This window comes from Triticum aestivum, chromosome 2A (assembly GCF_018294505.1).
Source record: "Triticum aestivum cultivar Chinese Spring chromosome 2A, IWGSC CS RefSeq v2.1, whole genome shotgun sequence".
NCBI classification, from domain to species: domain Eukaryota; kingdom Viridiplantae; phylum Streptophyta; class Magnoliopsida; order Poales; family Poaceae; genus Triticum; species Triticum aestivum.
Genome location: NC_057797.1, coordinates 21,395,278 through 21,408,202, shown reverse-complemented (window position 1 = coordinate 21,408,202; position 12,925 = coordinate 21,395,278). Strand labels below are relative to the sequence as shown.

The 12,925-nt window shown below is 45.9% G+C and overlaps 1 pseudogene; it reads right to left on the bottom strand.

Moving 5' to 3' along the window:
- Window positions 1–97: 97 nt before the first annotated feature.
- Window positions 98–12,381, bottom strand: LOC123187122 (disease resistance protein RPM1-like; annotated as a pseudogene).
- Window positions 12,382–12,925: the final 544 nt, after the last annotated feature.

Here is a 12,925-nt window from a genome sequence, read left to right as displayed (position 1 = left end):
CAGCCGCGAACGATGATCAAAATGTTCTGATGCTTTGCACTGGGGCATGGCATGCAGTGGCAAATAAGGTTCGTTTTCTAGTATTGAACATGTGTCGAGAAAGTAACTGAAGTTTTCAACATTATTACATGAATCACTATGTAAAAATACATAATAATTATCTCGAAGCAGTAGCTTAGCACCACTAAACATAAATACTGTAAAATCAATATGGATGGCAAGAACAGAAATAATTCCCATGCCTTATTACAAACCAGTTGTTCTTGTTTGAATAAGCAGAAATGATAATAGCAAGAAAAATGACACTTGTCCCATAACTCTCCATTGCACAACAGAGATGTATACAGCTCCCTCGCCGACGATAATGACTGCAAACCCCAGCCACCCAAGAAAGGCTCATGCCACTTCGGATCTGCAACAGAACGAAATTTCATCAGCTCCAAAAGCTAGAGTTTGGTACTGGTGATTGAGCACGCATCACATGGCATGAAAAGTGCAAACATAATATATTGGCTAGCTGAGGGTGTTTCAGTTACCGTATACTGTAGCGGGCTGTCTGGACATGATTTAGTTTTGTCGTTGGAAAATTCCTTTCGAAATTAGGATGCATTTTAAGAAAGAATGCCTCTTTGAGGGATTTCAGATATTCAACGCCTGTAGGGATGCTCTCCAGTTCTTCAAGGTTACTAATCACAAGTTCTTCAAGGAGGACCAAAGTTCCCTCGTGTATGTGTATTTTGTTGACGTGTGGCAAATCCATCAAGAAAATAACCTTCACATTCGGGAACCACCCTGGATGGAAGTTTAGCTCTTGTCCAGTATACGCCCTTTTAAGAAATATTTTGGTCAAACTAAAAAATTCAGAGAGGCGTGGAAATGGGTTCTCCACGAGCTGGGAACAGTATAGGGATATCGTGTGAAGTGCATCTCCATGGTTTGAGAAATATTGAGATTTCAAAGTTCCTTCCGAAAATCGCCCTGCAAAAATGAGCTTCTGAAGAGGGTTTGGCAGTGTCAAAGTTTCAAGCTGGAGCACCTCATTTTCGTTGCTTGCTACTATTTCTAATAGTGAGAGCTGGTGCATCTTTCACAGAGAGTCACACAGCTGTGCACAGTGGATGCTCCTTACCCCTATAATGCTAAGGGTCCTCAGCTGAGATAAATTTGCTAGTTTTGCAACGTAAATTTCACTAGCTCGAACGGCCTTCAGGGTATGCAAGTTCTTCAAACTCCACAGTCCGTCAAACGGTTCCATAGGTTCAACACTGTTGGTAACCGAGAATGCTTTATCCAGCACTTTATACATAAAAATGTGCTGCAATCCCTTTAGTTTTTCAGACCCTCGAGGGAGATGCAGACAGTTTGTATCTTGAAGACTCAGTGTTTCTAAGTTGTGAAGCTTCACGGCAGATCTTGGGAGTATCTTCACATCGGTCTTGTCAAGGCCCAAATATTTAAGGTTGAATAACTCACCAATTGAGTCTGGAATAGTCTCAATAGGTAATCCTGATAGCTCCAACACAGCAAGGTATTTAGATTCTGACTGAAACAATGAAGATGATGTCTTGCTGGTGCTAAATACTATGAAGGTACGAAGCCTGCATTGACCTATGCTTGGTTGAATATCATTTTTGCATTGGAGCACTGACAAACGACGAGAATCTGACTCCACCTGCATCACCCCATGACTATCATCATAAGTTGTACCGAAACTCTCTCTCTTGGACTGGAAAATGGCCAATTCACGCACAAGATCATGCATTCGAACACATTTGATCCTGTTAAAACTGTTCCTCTCTACCACATGAAGCATGCTTCGTTGAACGAGCTGTGTCAGGTAACCTTCAGCAACATCTTCTAAACTGCAATTTCCAATTTGTTCAATAAACCCTTCTGCAAGCCACATTCTAATCAATCTTTTTCTGTGGATCATGTGGTCTTCTGGGAACATGGCACAATACAGGAAACAATTCTTCAAATAGTCAGGCAAGTATTTGTAGCTTAGATTCAGAATATTCTGCACACGACTTAGGTTGTCATTGTTGTGTAGCTCCGAGATAAGCTGGTCATGAAATAGCCTCCACTCTGTAACAGTTTTGACTTTAAGAGACAGTATGCTCCCTATGGTCACAAGAGCTAGCGGTAAACCACCACACTTCTCCACAATGGATTTAGCATACTCATGTAACTCTTTGGGGCAGATGTGGTTTTCAATTCTTGGAAATGCCTTCCTACAAAATAAAAGCCATGCCTTCTTCTCGTCAAGAGGCTCCACTTCGATCATGCAGCCATCATGAGCTGCTGCAACTTCCTTAGTTCTTGTTGTGATTATTATTCTGCTTCCCATGTGCTCATCAACAAAAACATGTTTAATTTCGAAAAAAACTTTGGCTGCCCACACATCATCCAGTACGATCAAGTATCTCTTTGTCCCTAGGATTTCCTTCAATTTATCTGTCAGCTCTATGCTGCTCATCTTCTCAGCATCAAATTCTTTCTCCTCTTTAGATTTGATTCCATTCATCATGCTTCTCCAAATATCATCTAGCTTATATGATTGAGAGACAGAAACCCATGCCTTGCAGTCAAAATTGGACGCCGTAAACACATGATTGACAAGAGTGCTTTTCCCAATGCCACCCATACCCCACACAGCAGAGATCTGTAGGTTTGAAGAAACTCCCAAATCCAGTGACTTCATCAAGTCATCTTTATTTTTTTCTAATCCTACAAGCTCATTATCAGAGATTGAGTAATCATATCCAGGAAGGTACTGTTGGTGTTGGATGTCATAACTTGTTGCAGGAACATCACTCACATCGATTATTGGTTGAAACCAGTCTCTATTTTGTTTAAGCTGTATAAGCTCTCGGTTTATCATATTAAGAGCGGTAGCAATTTCATCCAGTGTAAGCAGAGACTTGGGTTTCTTCACGATTTTCTTCACATAACCCCACCATGCCGCTTCGTGGTGGTGTTTACCAACCACATAAATAAACTGATCCACAATGTCTTCCATCTCATACGCCAATCTTCGGGCTTGCCCTATCCAAATTTCAGGGACTCGATCTGTCCAACCTTTCCTGCCAATATCCTTGAGAAATGCTTGGATAAGCTCAAGATCGTTCTTTATCACTCTCATGTTACTTGGGAGTTCTGCAACATACCCAGCTTTCTTTGGAAGTCCAGTGTAGCTCAGTGCTCCCTTTGCCACAGCTACTCCGATCTTTGTGGTGACAAGAAGAAGAGCTGCCTCCGCCATTTCTCTTCACACTGTTTGACCTCAATATTTTACTAGCAAAAATAGTTCCAAAAATCAAGCTTCAGTGTTGAATAACTGTGACTTCTTTGGGCAAATCAAATCTACATAAAGAGAAAACACATCTTATCAAATGTTGGAAATCCTAGCTAGTGAGGTAACTTTGTAACAATTGTGTTTTATGTAGTGGCGAAGTAATGTCATGGATGTGCTGACAAGTATCTTGGATACTTGGATATGCGGATATATTTGGATACCTGGATACGTATCAGATACTTGGATACATATTGGATACGCGATACGGGGATACGTCTGATACGCCAGTTTTCTGGATACGGGGATATGCTTATATATAGATATTACATATATTAATTATTAAAAATATGAAAAAAGGAGCTTCTAGGTCAAAGCATGCCTTAATAGGATTACCTCCTTTCTTTTCTTACACTTGGTCCACTTCCATTAATTGGCAGTGAGATTTCCCTAGTTTTGTTGCTCCAATTAGTACATCGACTCTCTCTTACATACCTTTCAATTGAACAAGAACATTGACAGTCATGGAATCTTTAGAAGGTGCACCTTTACTATTGAGGGCCGGGGATTGCACGTCGAACAAGGGTTTCAGGTATCCAAAACGTATCACAGTAGTATCCCAGGAGTATCAAACATTATTCTCTTTTTTTAAATCAAAAAAATCTAGGGATACTTACGGGATACATATCGGGCCATAGCAGGGTAGTATCCGAGTATTAGGGCAGTATCCAACTGGATACGTGCGCTTTCTGAAGTATCCACGCAACTTGACTCAAGTGTGGCTATGGGTTTTTGCCTTTTTGATGATCATATGTGTTGGGGAGCAGTCTCCTAGCTACTTGGATCCGCCGCCCCTCAAGAATTAGGGTATTTCTAACCCGGTGCTTCAAAACGTCCGTAAAGGTCTGGATCACGTGGTTTGGACACTTTCTTCTTTCCAACGGGGTGCCCCGAACGTCCGCGCCATTTTCGAATTTCACTAAACCAGAAGCAAACTTGGGGAAGCTTTGGGGGAGTCTGGACATCATGTGGAGGTCTGCTTGGCCCACTGTTAGTTAGACCACATGTCCTCACAACCCATGTGCTTTGCCCTCTAGGTCCGCCTAGTTCATTACTGTTGTTCGGATTTGATGCCTATTTGATGCACATGTTTGGATGACCGGATCGCGTGTCTATGTTGAAGCTAGGGTGGCTGGTTCGATGTGACGGGCGCGCCGTTTTAGATTTGAGCTGGGTTTGAGGGGTGCCGGTCAGCTCGGACATCCATGGACGGTTTGAGTAGGCCGGCTAGGTCATGCTTTTTTGTGACCAAGCACTGATCAAACCGTCGGTCGGCCAGTTTGGATGCCAGCTACAGAGTAATGAGCCTGTTATCCTCGGTGTACTTTTGATCCATTGAGCGAGAGCCCTTCCACATGTGACATGCTCTTGTTGAGAAATCTCCGACCAACACATGAGGCGTCCGCCCGAAGCTAAAGGGGACGTTAACACATGCAACGTCCGTCGGCCGATTTGGCTCTTTTGACCCTTTTCAAATAGTTCAGCCAGATCTGACCCTAATTCATAAAAATTTCAGGATCTGACTCGTTTTCTACCGTCATTGGTCTTGGCGGTATGGTAGCACAACCTACCGCCAGGGTCTTTGGCGGCAGGACTTACCGGCGTCGTCACGCCTGTTTGGTGTGGAAAAGCCCTTACTGCCATGGTTCTTGGCGGTAGGTGGTGTTACTCTACCGCCATGGGCCTTGGCGGTAGGCTTTTCACCTTTGTTTTATTGCAGGCATGCCCCTGTAATAATTGCATGCATGTCCATACCGTCGAGGACCTTGATGGTAGGATATTTTCCACACTAAACGGGGCGTGACGGCGCAGGTAAGTCCTACTGCCAGAGACCCCAGTGGTAGGATGTGCTATTCTTCTGTCAAGAACAGTGGCGGTAGAAAAAAGGGTCAGATCCGATTTTTTTACGAACCAGGGTTAGATCTGGCTTGATTTTTTGAGAACTGTCAATACAGTGAATTTGGCCGCGTCCGTCGTGCACCTACATGAGCATCCGTTGCACATCCACGGAAACGTTGTCACGCACCTACGTCCGTCATGCACCTACATGAGCATCCCGTTGCACATCCACGGAAACGTTGCCACGCACCTACGTCCGTCATGCACCTACATGAGCATCCCGTTGCACATCCACGGAAACGTTGCCACGCACCTACGTGGAGCATCCGTCGTCCACCCATCATCACATGACGACTATGAGTGTTGTCATGCACGGAGCATCGACTCCGTACCTGCGGGAAGCTCACCTCACACCAACAGGAAGCTTTGGCACCCGGAGAAAAAAAGGAGCTTTGGCATGGAGCGGGACCCATATTATATTCCAGGGATATTATCTGATGAAAGGACTGAATTGCCCTCGTGGGTATTAGAGCATCTCGAGTCAATTGCAAGAAACCACCACATTTGCGGCTAGGTTTGCAGGAAACCACCAACTCGTTAATCCGTTGCAGAAAACACCGAAAAATCTGTTAAGTCGTTGCAAAAAGCACTGATCGGATGATTTGGCCCGTTTAATGACTTTCTTACAAGTGGGGCCAGATTGTAAGGAATTGATTTAACAAAAAAAATAACACATACTCCCCTAGATTAAAAAAACAAAAGCAATCAGCCCCCGGTGGAACACCGACGCCCTGTCCACTCCGCGTTGCTGCCCTCGTAGAGGAGGCGGCCGGCCTCGTCGGCGACGGAGAGGGCCACGCCTCGGGGGAGGACGAGGAGGCGGCCGGCGTCCACGGCTGCACTGCGAACCGCCTCCATAGCATGCGGGTCGTGATGGCGACGCCCTCCGGCAGCCCCGCGCCTCCGCCGCCGCGCTGTTGCAGGAGCCTATGCTGCGCGCCGCCGCGCCGATTGCGCTGCTCGCGCCCGAGCTGAGCGCGGATGCGTTTTGCATCCTGCCATGGCGGCTCGCCTTTGCTTGCTCCCGTGTCTTCGCGCCGCTTCCGCTGCTCGCGCTCGAGCTGAGCGCGGCCAGCGCGGCTTGCCTCCGCGTCGCCGTGCCGCTATAGGAGCCTGTGCTGGGCGCCGCTTCTACCGCTCGTGCTCGACCTGAGCGCGGCTGCGCTTTGTTTCCAGACACGGCGGCTCGCCTCTGATTGCTCCGGCGCCACCACGCTCGCGGCCGCACCGCCGCCTCGCGGTCGCGCCGCCGCTGCTGCTCGTGGTCGTGTCCCCGCGCTTCCGCCGCTGCTCGCACTGCTCGCCCAGGCCGCGGCGGCGCTGGCCTCCGGTCCCGATTGGATCAGCGAGGATTGGGCTCGAGCGCGCCAAGACGCTGGTCGGCGCGTGCGTGTGGGGGCAAGGTGGGGGTCTGATTGCTTTTGATTTTTAGATCCAGGGGGTTGTGTGTTATTTTTTTCTATGTCAACTCCTTACAATCTGGCCCCACTTGTAAGAAAGTGATTAAACGGGCCAAATCATCCAATCAGTGCTTTTTGCAACGACTTAACAGATTTTTTGGTGTTTTCTGCAACGGATTAACGAGTTGGTGGTTTCCCGCAAACCTAGCCGCAAATGTGGTGGTTTTTTGCAATTGACAACAGGCGCCCAAATAGAGCTCCGCGCACTAAAAATTCATTTTTTTGGGCGCCCAGCAGCTCCAGCAGATGTTGTAGCGCTAAAAAGTTTTGGGCGCGCGCTGAAAGACGCTATTGCGCGCAACATATTTTGGGCTCTGGATTGCGCGCGCTTCATAATTTACACTGTCTGCTTTTTGGGCGCGTGTCTTTGGGTGTCTGCTAAAGAATGTTGGTCCCGGCGCATTAAAAGTGCTAAAGTGGCACGCTATAACTTCTATTGGGCGCGAGATTTTTGTGCGGCCGTTGGAGATGCTCTTAGTGCAGCTAGAGGTGGCAACGTAAAGAGGCCTGATGGTAAATTTGTAATTTCACACCTCCATCCTTTCCGTATAAATACAGGAGCTCCTCCTCTATTCCAAGGTTTCAAATTTGAAATATGGAGTTGTGTGTCTTTGTCTTGCCATGTTCATAACTTTCCTGTTGCGTGCATGTTTCCTCGTGCAAGGGGCCGACAAGTTTTTTTCCGCCTCAAATTTCACGCACACCCCGCGACGGTCTTCGTACACCGGTGGAGGCGCTACAAGCCTTGATCCTATGACAATTGACGCCATCTATGGGAATCTAGCAATAAGTACTGTGACCAGGACACCACGACAATCGCGGACAACGTGGGGAACATAGAGCGATAGGGAGACCAATCGACACGCATCTCGTGCATTCTCCTAGAGGCTCGGGCTGGGTAACAAGAAGATGGTGTGAAATAAGCGGGGGCCAATCAAGACGATGGCGAGAACTCAACACGCCGTCACCTACAAGGGCTTCGACATGACGTGCAACACGCATTGATGCTCATGCAACCAACGATGTGTTTGAACTATCCACTGACGCGCAGGTTGCCAGCTCGGAAGGATCTACCCAAGTCATCTTCAACAAGGAGGAAGTTGGAGCACTGAGGCAATATGCCGCAGACATGAGCATGAAGGTGGAACAATGCAAGCACGACTGTAAGCATTCCAGGCTGACTTGGTTCGCCTGGTAGTGCTCCTGCGATAGGTTGCTAACTTATGTGTGTGACAAGCGGCTACAATAGTCATGGCAAGACGGACACCGAACTACATGACAACTCAAGTGGATGAGATTCACCTTCAACATACACAAGAGTGTGGCGCGTCAAGGGAGGAAGTGTAGGTGAATTCTCTAGTTGGTCGAGGAGGAACGATGGCGAATAAAAGAAATAATTGCACACGCAAGACCTCTCACACTACCGGAGGCTTCAGAGGCGGAGGTGCTCAAGTCAAGATTCGACGTTAGCGCAAAGCCGCCTTGGCCATTGTGCGTGCGATAGGCGCCCCATTAGGACTTGAGGGAACATGCGCGTCTACATCTATGTCTGGGCACCAAAGTCCCCCTCTAAGAAGTGAAGTCGCCAACATGGCTGACCAACGGAGTCCTCTTAGCCCTAGACTTGAAGCAAAACATTGGTCATAAAAGTTTCACTCAACACACATCCCTACAGACCTACTATGAGGGTGATGTCGACCCCCAGTTCACTTGCATGTATGAAGTCGTTGTGTCCAGTGATGTGAACATAGCTACCTCAGTTATGACGAAAAAATCAACACAAATATATTTTACAGGTGAAATATCAGAAATTTATACAAACCACGTGTCAAGATATGGTTGTTTGTGTATATGTACACATACATGCTTGTGTGTACACCCATCAAGGTTTTGGATTCCGAATGGAACATTTTTCTCGTGGGGGGGCGGTAAACTCGGTTACCGCGGTAACCATGAAATACCGACAAAAATTCGAGCGAAATTTAAAATTCAAATTTGAATTCGAAATTTTTAAGACTAGAATAGATAAGTTTGGAGCACAAAATGTACACAGCTGTAGTACTAGCGCAGTGGTAACAGTTCTGATCCAATGCCACGCACCTGCAGGTCGCGAGTTCGACCTTCGCACGCACATATTTTTTAAGAAATTACAGCATAGTGTGGCGTGCATTCTTCAAAAATCAAAAAGGAAAAAATGCGGCCGGCTGTCCTCAAACACATGACGCGCCGTTGCTGGAGGAAGATCCTTATCACTAGGACACAAGTAAGGTTGTGTTTGAGCTAGAGATATATGTGATTTAACTAGATGTTCGGAGTTTAAATTCAAAAATTTCAAATAGTTCGATTTTTTTTGCTCGAGATACCTAATTATCGTGGGGCAGCGAGAAACGCGGTTACCGGGCGGTAACCGAATTTACCGCCCGGTACCCAAAACCATGACACCCATTCATATGCTGCGGTTGACTTGGTGCAGCCATGCATGCTCCAAACGTGGGTCCTTGTGAGAGGAAGAAGGCAGACTATTCGTACAAAATTATACCAAATCAGCGACACTTATTTTGAGACGGATGAAGTATGTACGAATGGGCGGCATCCAACATGGTGGGCCATGGCGGGCTAGGCATCACGAGCCTGCAACAACAATGACAGCTGCAGTCGAAACATCCTTGGACTCTGGTGCTGTCTTGCGGGAGAGGATTTTTACTGCCTATATGTAGAAAACTATATTTAGGGTTTAAGCCTGGGTTTTGATTAGAGAAGTTTAGCCTTTGCTACTTTTATTTGTTTGTAGTGGCTCGTGCGACCGTCAATACATCTTGTCGGAACCTCAAATATTTTGTCTCGTCAGATTTTATTTCATCTATCATATTTGCAATTTCAAATTGTTTGACTATTTTTTTATGTGCATGTTCTTCGATTTGCCTGCAGGAAAAATCCTTCATGGATAGATCGATTGCGCCGTTGGCTCGGTCGATAACACCACAAAGTTGGTTCAGCGATTATCGTGGATATTAGTCATGTATGGTTCTCCCTGTATGGTTCGTAGCAGGATCATAAGGGTCAAATCCTGAAAAATCGTTGTTATCTCCACTCATCCAAAGATCGGGACCCCAGTTCACATCATCCAGTGTGGTAGGAGACAAGGTCACCATGGCCAAGAGCCTTCTTATCAAGCTCTCTGGGATGGTTCGATCATGATACCTAACAATCGCTACCAGATTGATGTACTCTTGGGAACAACTCCCCCAAAAGCTTCATGCAAATTTCAAGGCTATTGGAGACAAGAGGCGATTAATGTTGAACAATACGTTCTTGTTCAAGAGCCCCGCGAATCTACTCAAACATTTTAGAAAATCTTCACTGGCATACAATGCCGTCACCGCCGAGAGTGTGTGCTTTGCCTCGCGACTGCCATATTTGTGACCCGAACTTGTACACAAAGTTGCACCAAAGTCCGCCATCAACAACCCCGACTCTCTATGTCATCATGCGGAAGCACTCGCTCCAAGAGGAAGAGGAGCCCCGTCAATAGAAATAAGCACTACTCCCTTTGTCCTTGACAGAGTGTACTTCCAACTTTGTTAGAAAGTCAAAAAAAATTATGTTTGACCGTATTTATACAATAATAGACCAATATTTACACCATCAAATTAGTAGTATTAGATTCATGATAAAATATATTTTTGTCATATACCTATGTGGTTTCCCAAGCATTGATATATTTTTGCACAAACTCGGTCAAATTTTGAGATAGTTTGACTCTCCAACAAAGTTGGAAGTACACTTTTTCAATGACGGAGGGAGTAGCTAGCAGGAGGCAGCCTCAAGCCCGCCAATGAACATACCCAACCCGTCACCATGGTATCCATTGAGTGGAGGAAGATGACAACCATTTGCAAGCCCATGTTGGTCAGGAGGAATCTTGTGACTGAACACGCCAAAGCCACCAGGTCAGCGAAGCCAAGACCACTATCCAATTACCAAGGGAGTGAAGTCGACGACTAAGAGAAGAGGTTTTGCTAGTCTGGTGGGATCCAATCACCAAGATGGAAGGGTGTGTAGGGGGGTAGGAGCGGGGCGTTAAACCGAGAAGGGTTACAAATGTTAGACGAAGGAATGAGCGAAATACAGAAACTTACATATTTTTAAGTAGGAGAATACTTTGCAATAATTATTTGTATGAATAAAGAGAAGAAGAAAATATGTGGATGTTTTAGAGGCTACGGTTGGAGTGCTAAGCAAAATTGATGGTGTTTTTTTAGAAGAAACACCCATGGTATTTCATTATATCCAAGAAACGTTTAGGTATGCAGAGGAATACACTGAAAGACTCAAACAAGAATTAAAAAAATATATTGTTGTCTACAAAGTCTTTCACCTCCATCTTCCTAGCAAGCCCGCGAAGAAATCGCCGGTCTCATTGTTAGGGAAGTTGTCGTTAGAAAGGAGTGATTCAAAAATGCAAAAGAATCTCTAGAAACGCCACCATGGGATATAGGAACCACAATAGAAACCTCCCGCTTCTAGGTAGGCCAAAGTGCATACTTGAAGTATGTCAGTCAGGGACGCGCCCTGTGAATATGTTGTTGAAGATCTGCCGCAGAACCAGCAACGGGGAGGAAGAACACCCATTTGAGGACTGGCAAAGAAAGGAGGCACTTCCGTACCACCTTGACGCTCTCTCAGATATAACGATGTGCTTGATTGTTTCGACCACCATAATTGGCACCATCAAATCACCCAATAAATATGGTTACGCAGATCAACGGGACCACACCCTCTAAAGCCTACTGTTGAAGTTGGAACGAATGCCATCAGGACGGGGAGGAGGCTGGAGGGACTTATTCCATCTCCGCGATGTTGCTGCCAGCTTAACATCGCCGTTGGGACAAATGAACGAAAACCTACACGAAAAGAAAATACACATCGCAGGAAGAACCGAGTTCCCCTCCACCTCTTTGCGCGTAGATGGCGGCTGGAGCCATAAGGGAACAGCGGCCTTGCCAGAGAAGGGAGGGAAACCCGCCGCCTTGTGTGGGGGAGGAAAAGGAAATGAGAGGAAGCTCCCTAGATGGTGTTTAACAGTTTAAGAGAGGAGGGGGGGCGGTTGTCCCTATTCTCCTCCCTAAATGACAAAAATGGACATGATTTCTTTTACGAGAATTATACTTCAAAACTTGGAACTATGTTTTTTTCAAACAGCCATGCACAGATGGATCTGAATCAGAAATCGGAAGTAGAACAAAGTTGAAAACGGATTAAGTGCGCGGCAATTAATATGAATCAGATGGAGTAATACGGAAGGCACGAAACAATACCGTTTTATTTGATCTTTGAGTCTTCAAAAAGAGAATCAAATTCAATTTGCAGATTATGTCTGAAGAGACGACGTCACACACCAGAGATGGCTGGCTGCATAAATTAGTTCAAACAATAGTTCTCAGATGTTGAAAGAAAGTAGAAAAAAAAAAGGAAGATAGAAAAGGAATTAGAGACACCTGTACCTGTGCTAATCATGCCGAAGGCTTCATCGTCGAATGCAGGTGCGGTGCTATGGACTTTGGTGATTCTTCCTTTCCGAGCAAAGGATGAGAAGATATCTCCAAGTTGGGCAGAGCGTGTGCGTACTAAGTAGAGCAAGACGTGCAAATGTAGAGCAGGCAGGGTCTTGTACAGCCAACTCTGCTAAATGGCCAGAGAGAATGTTTTCCTTGGCCGAGGTGTCTTGTTCAGTCAGTGTCGATCGTACCATTGTGGACCTTGACCCACGCTCCCGTCCAAATGTAAGTATAAATTTCCAGCTAGGCACCTTGTGGAGCTAGTGTGGAACGATTGTTTCATCTGATCTCAACCACACGCGCTCTCGTCCAAGCCTAACCTAGTAGAATGGGTCGATAATCAGAGCCATGGAATACTTATCAACACAATGGGTCACGGTAGTCTATTCCTCCATGGAATGCTTTCCTTGGACTGTGTCTTGTGCTGTCAGTTTCGTACCATCGTTGTTCTTGACCCACACTCTTGTCTGTAACATAGTTGAGGTCGGTTACTAGAGAGGATACTTTTCTAAGATTCCAACCTACATGTCTTGTGCAGTGAGTGCCACGTAATTATATGCATCTAACCTCGATCGACGCTCTCATCCAAACCTAACCTAGTCGAATGAGTTGGCTAGCCAACTGGAATTTTAATAACTACTCCCTCCGTTTCTAAA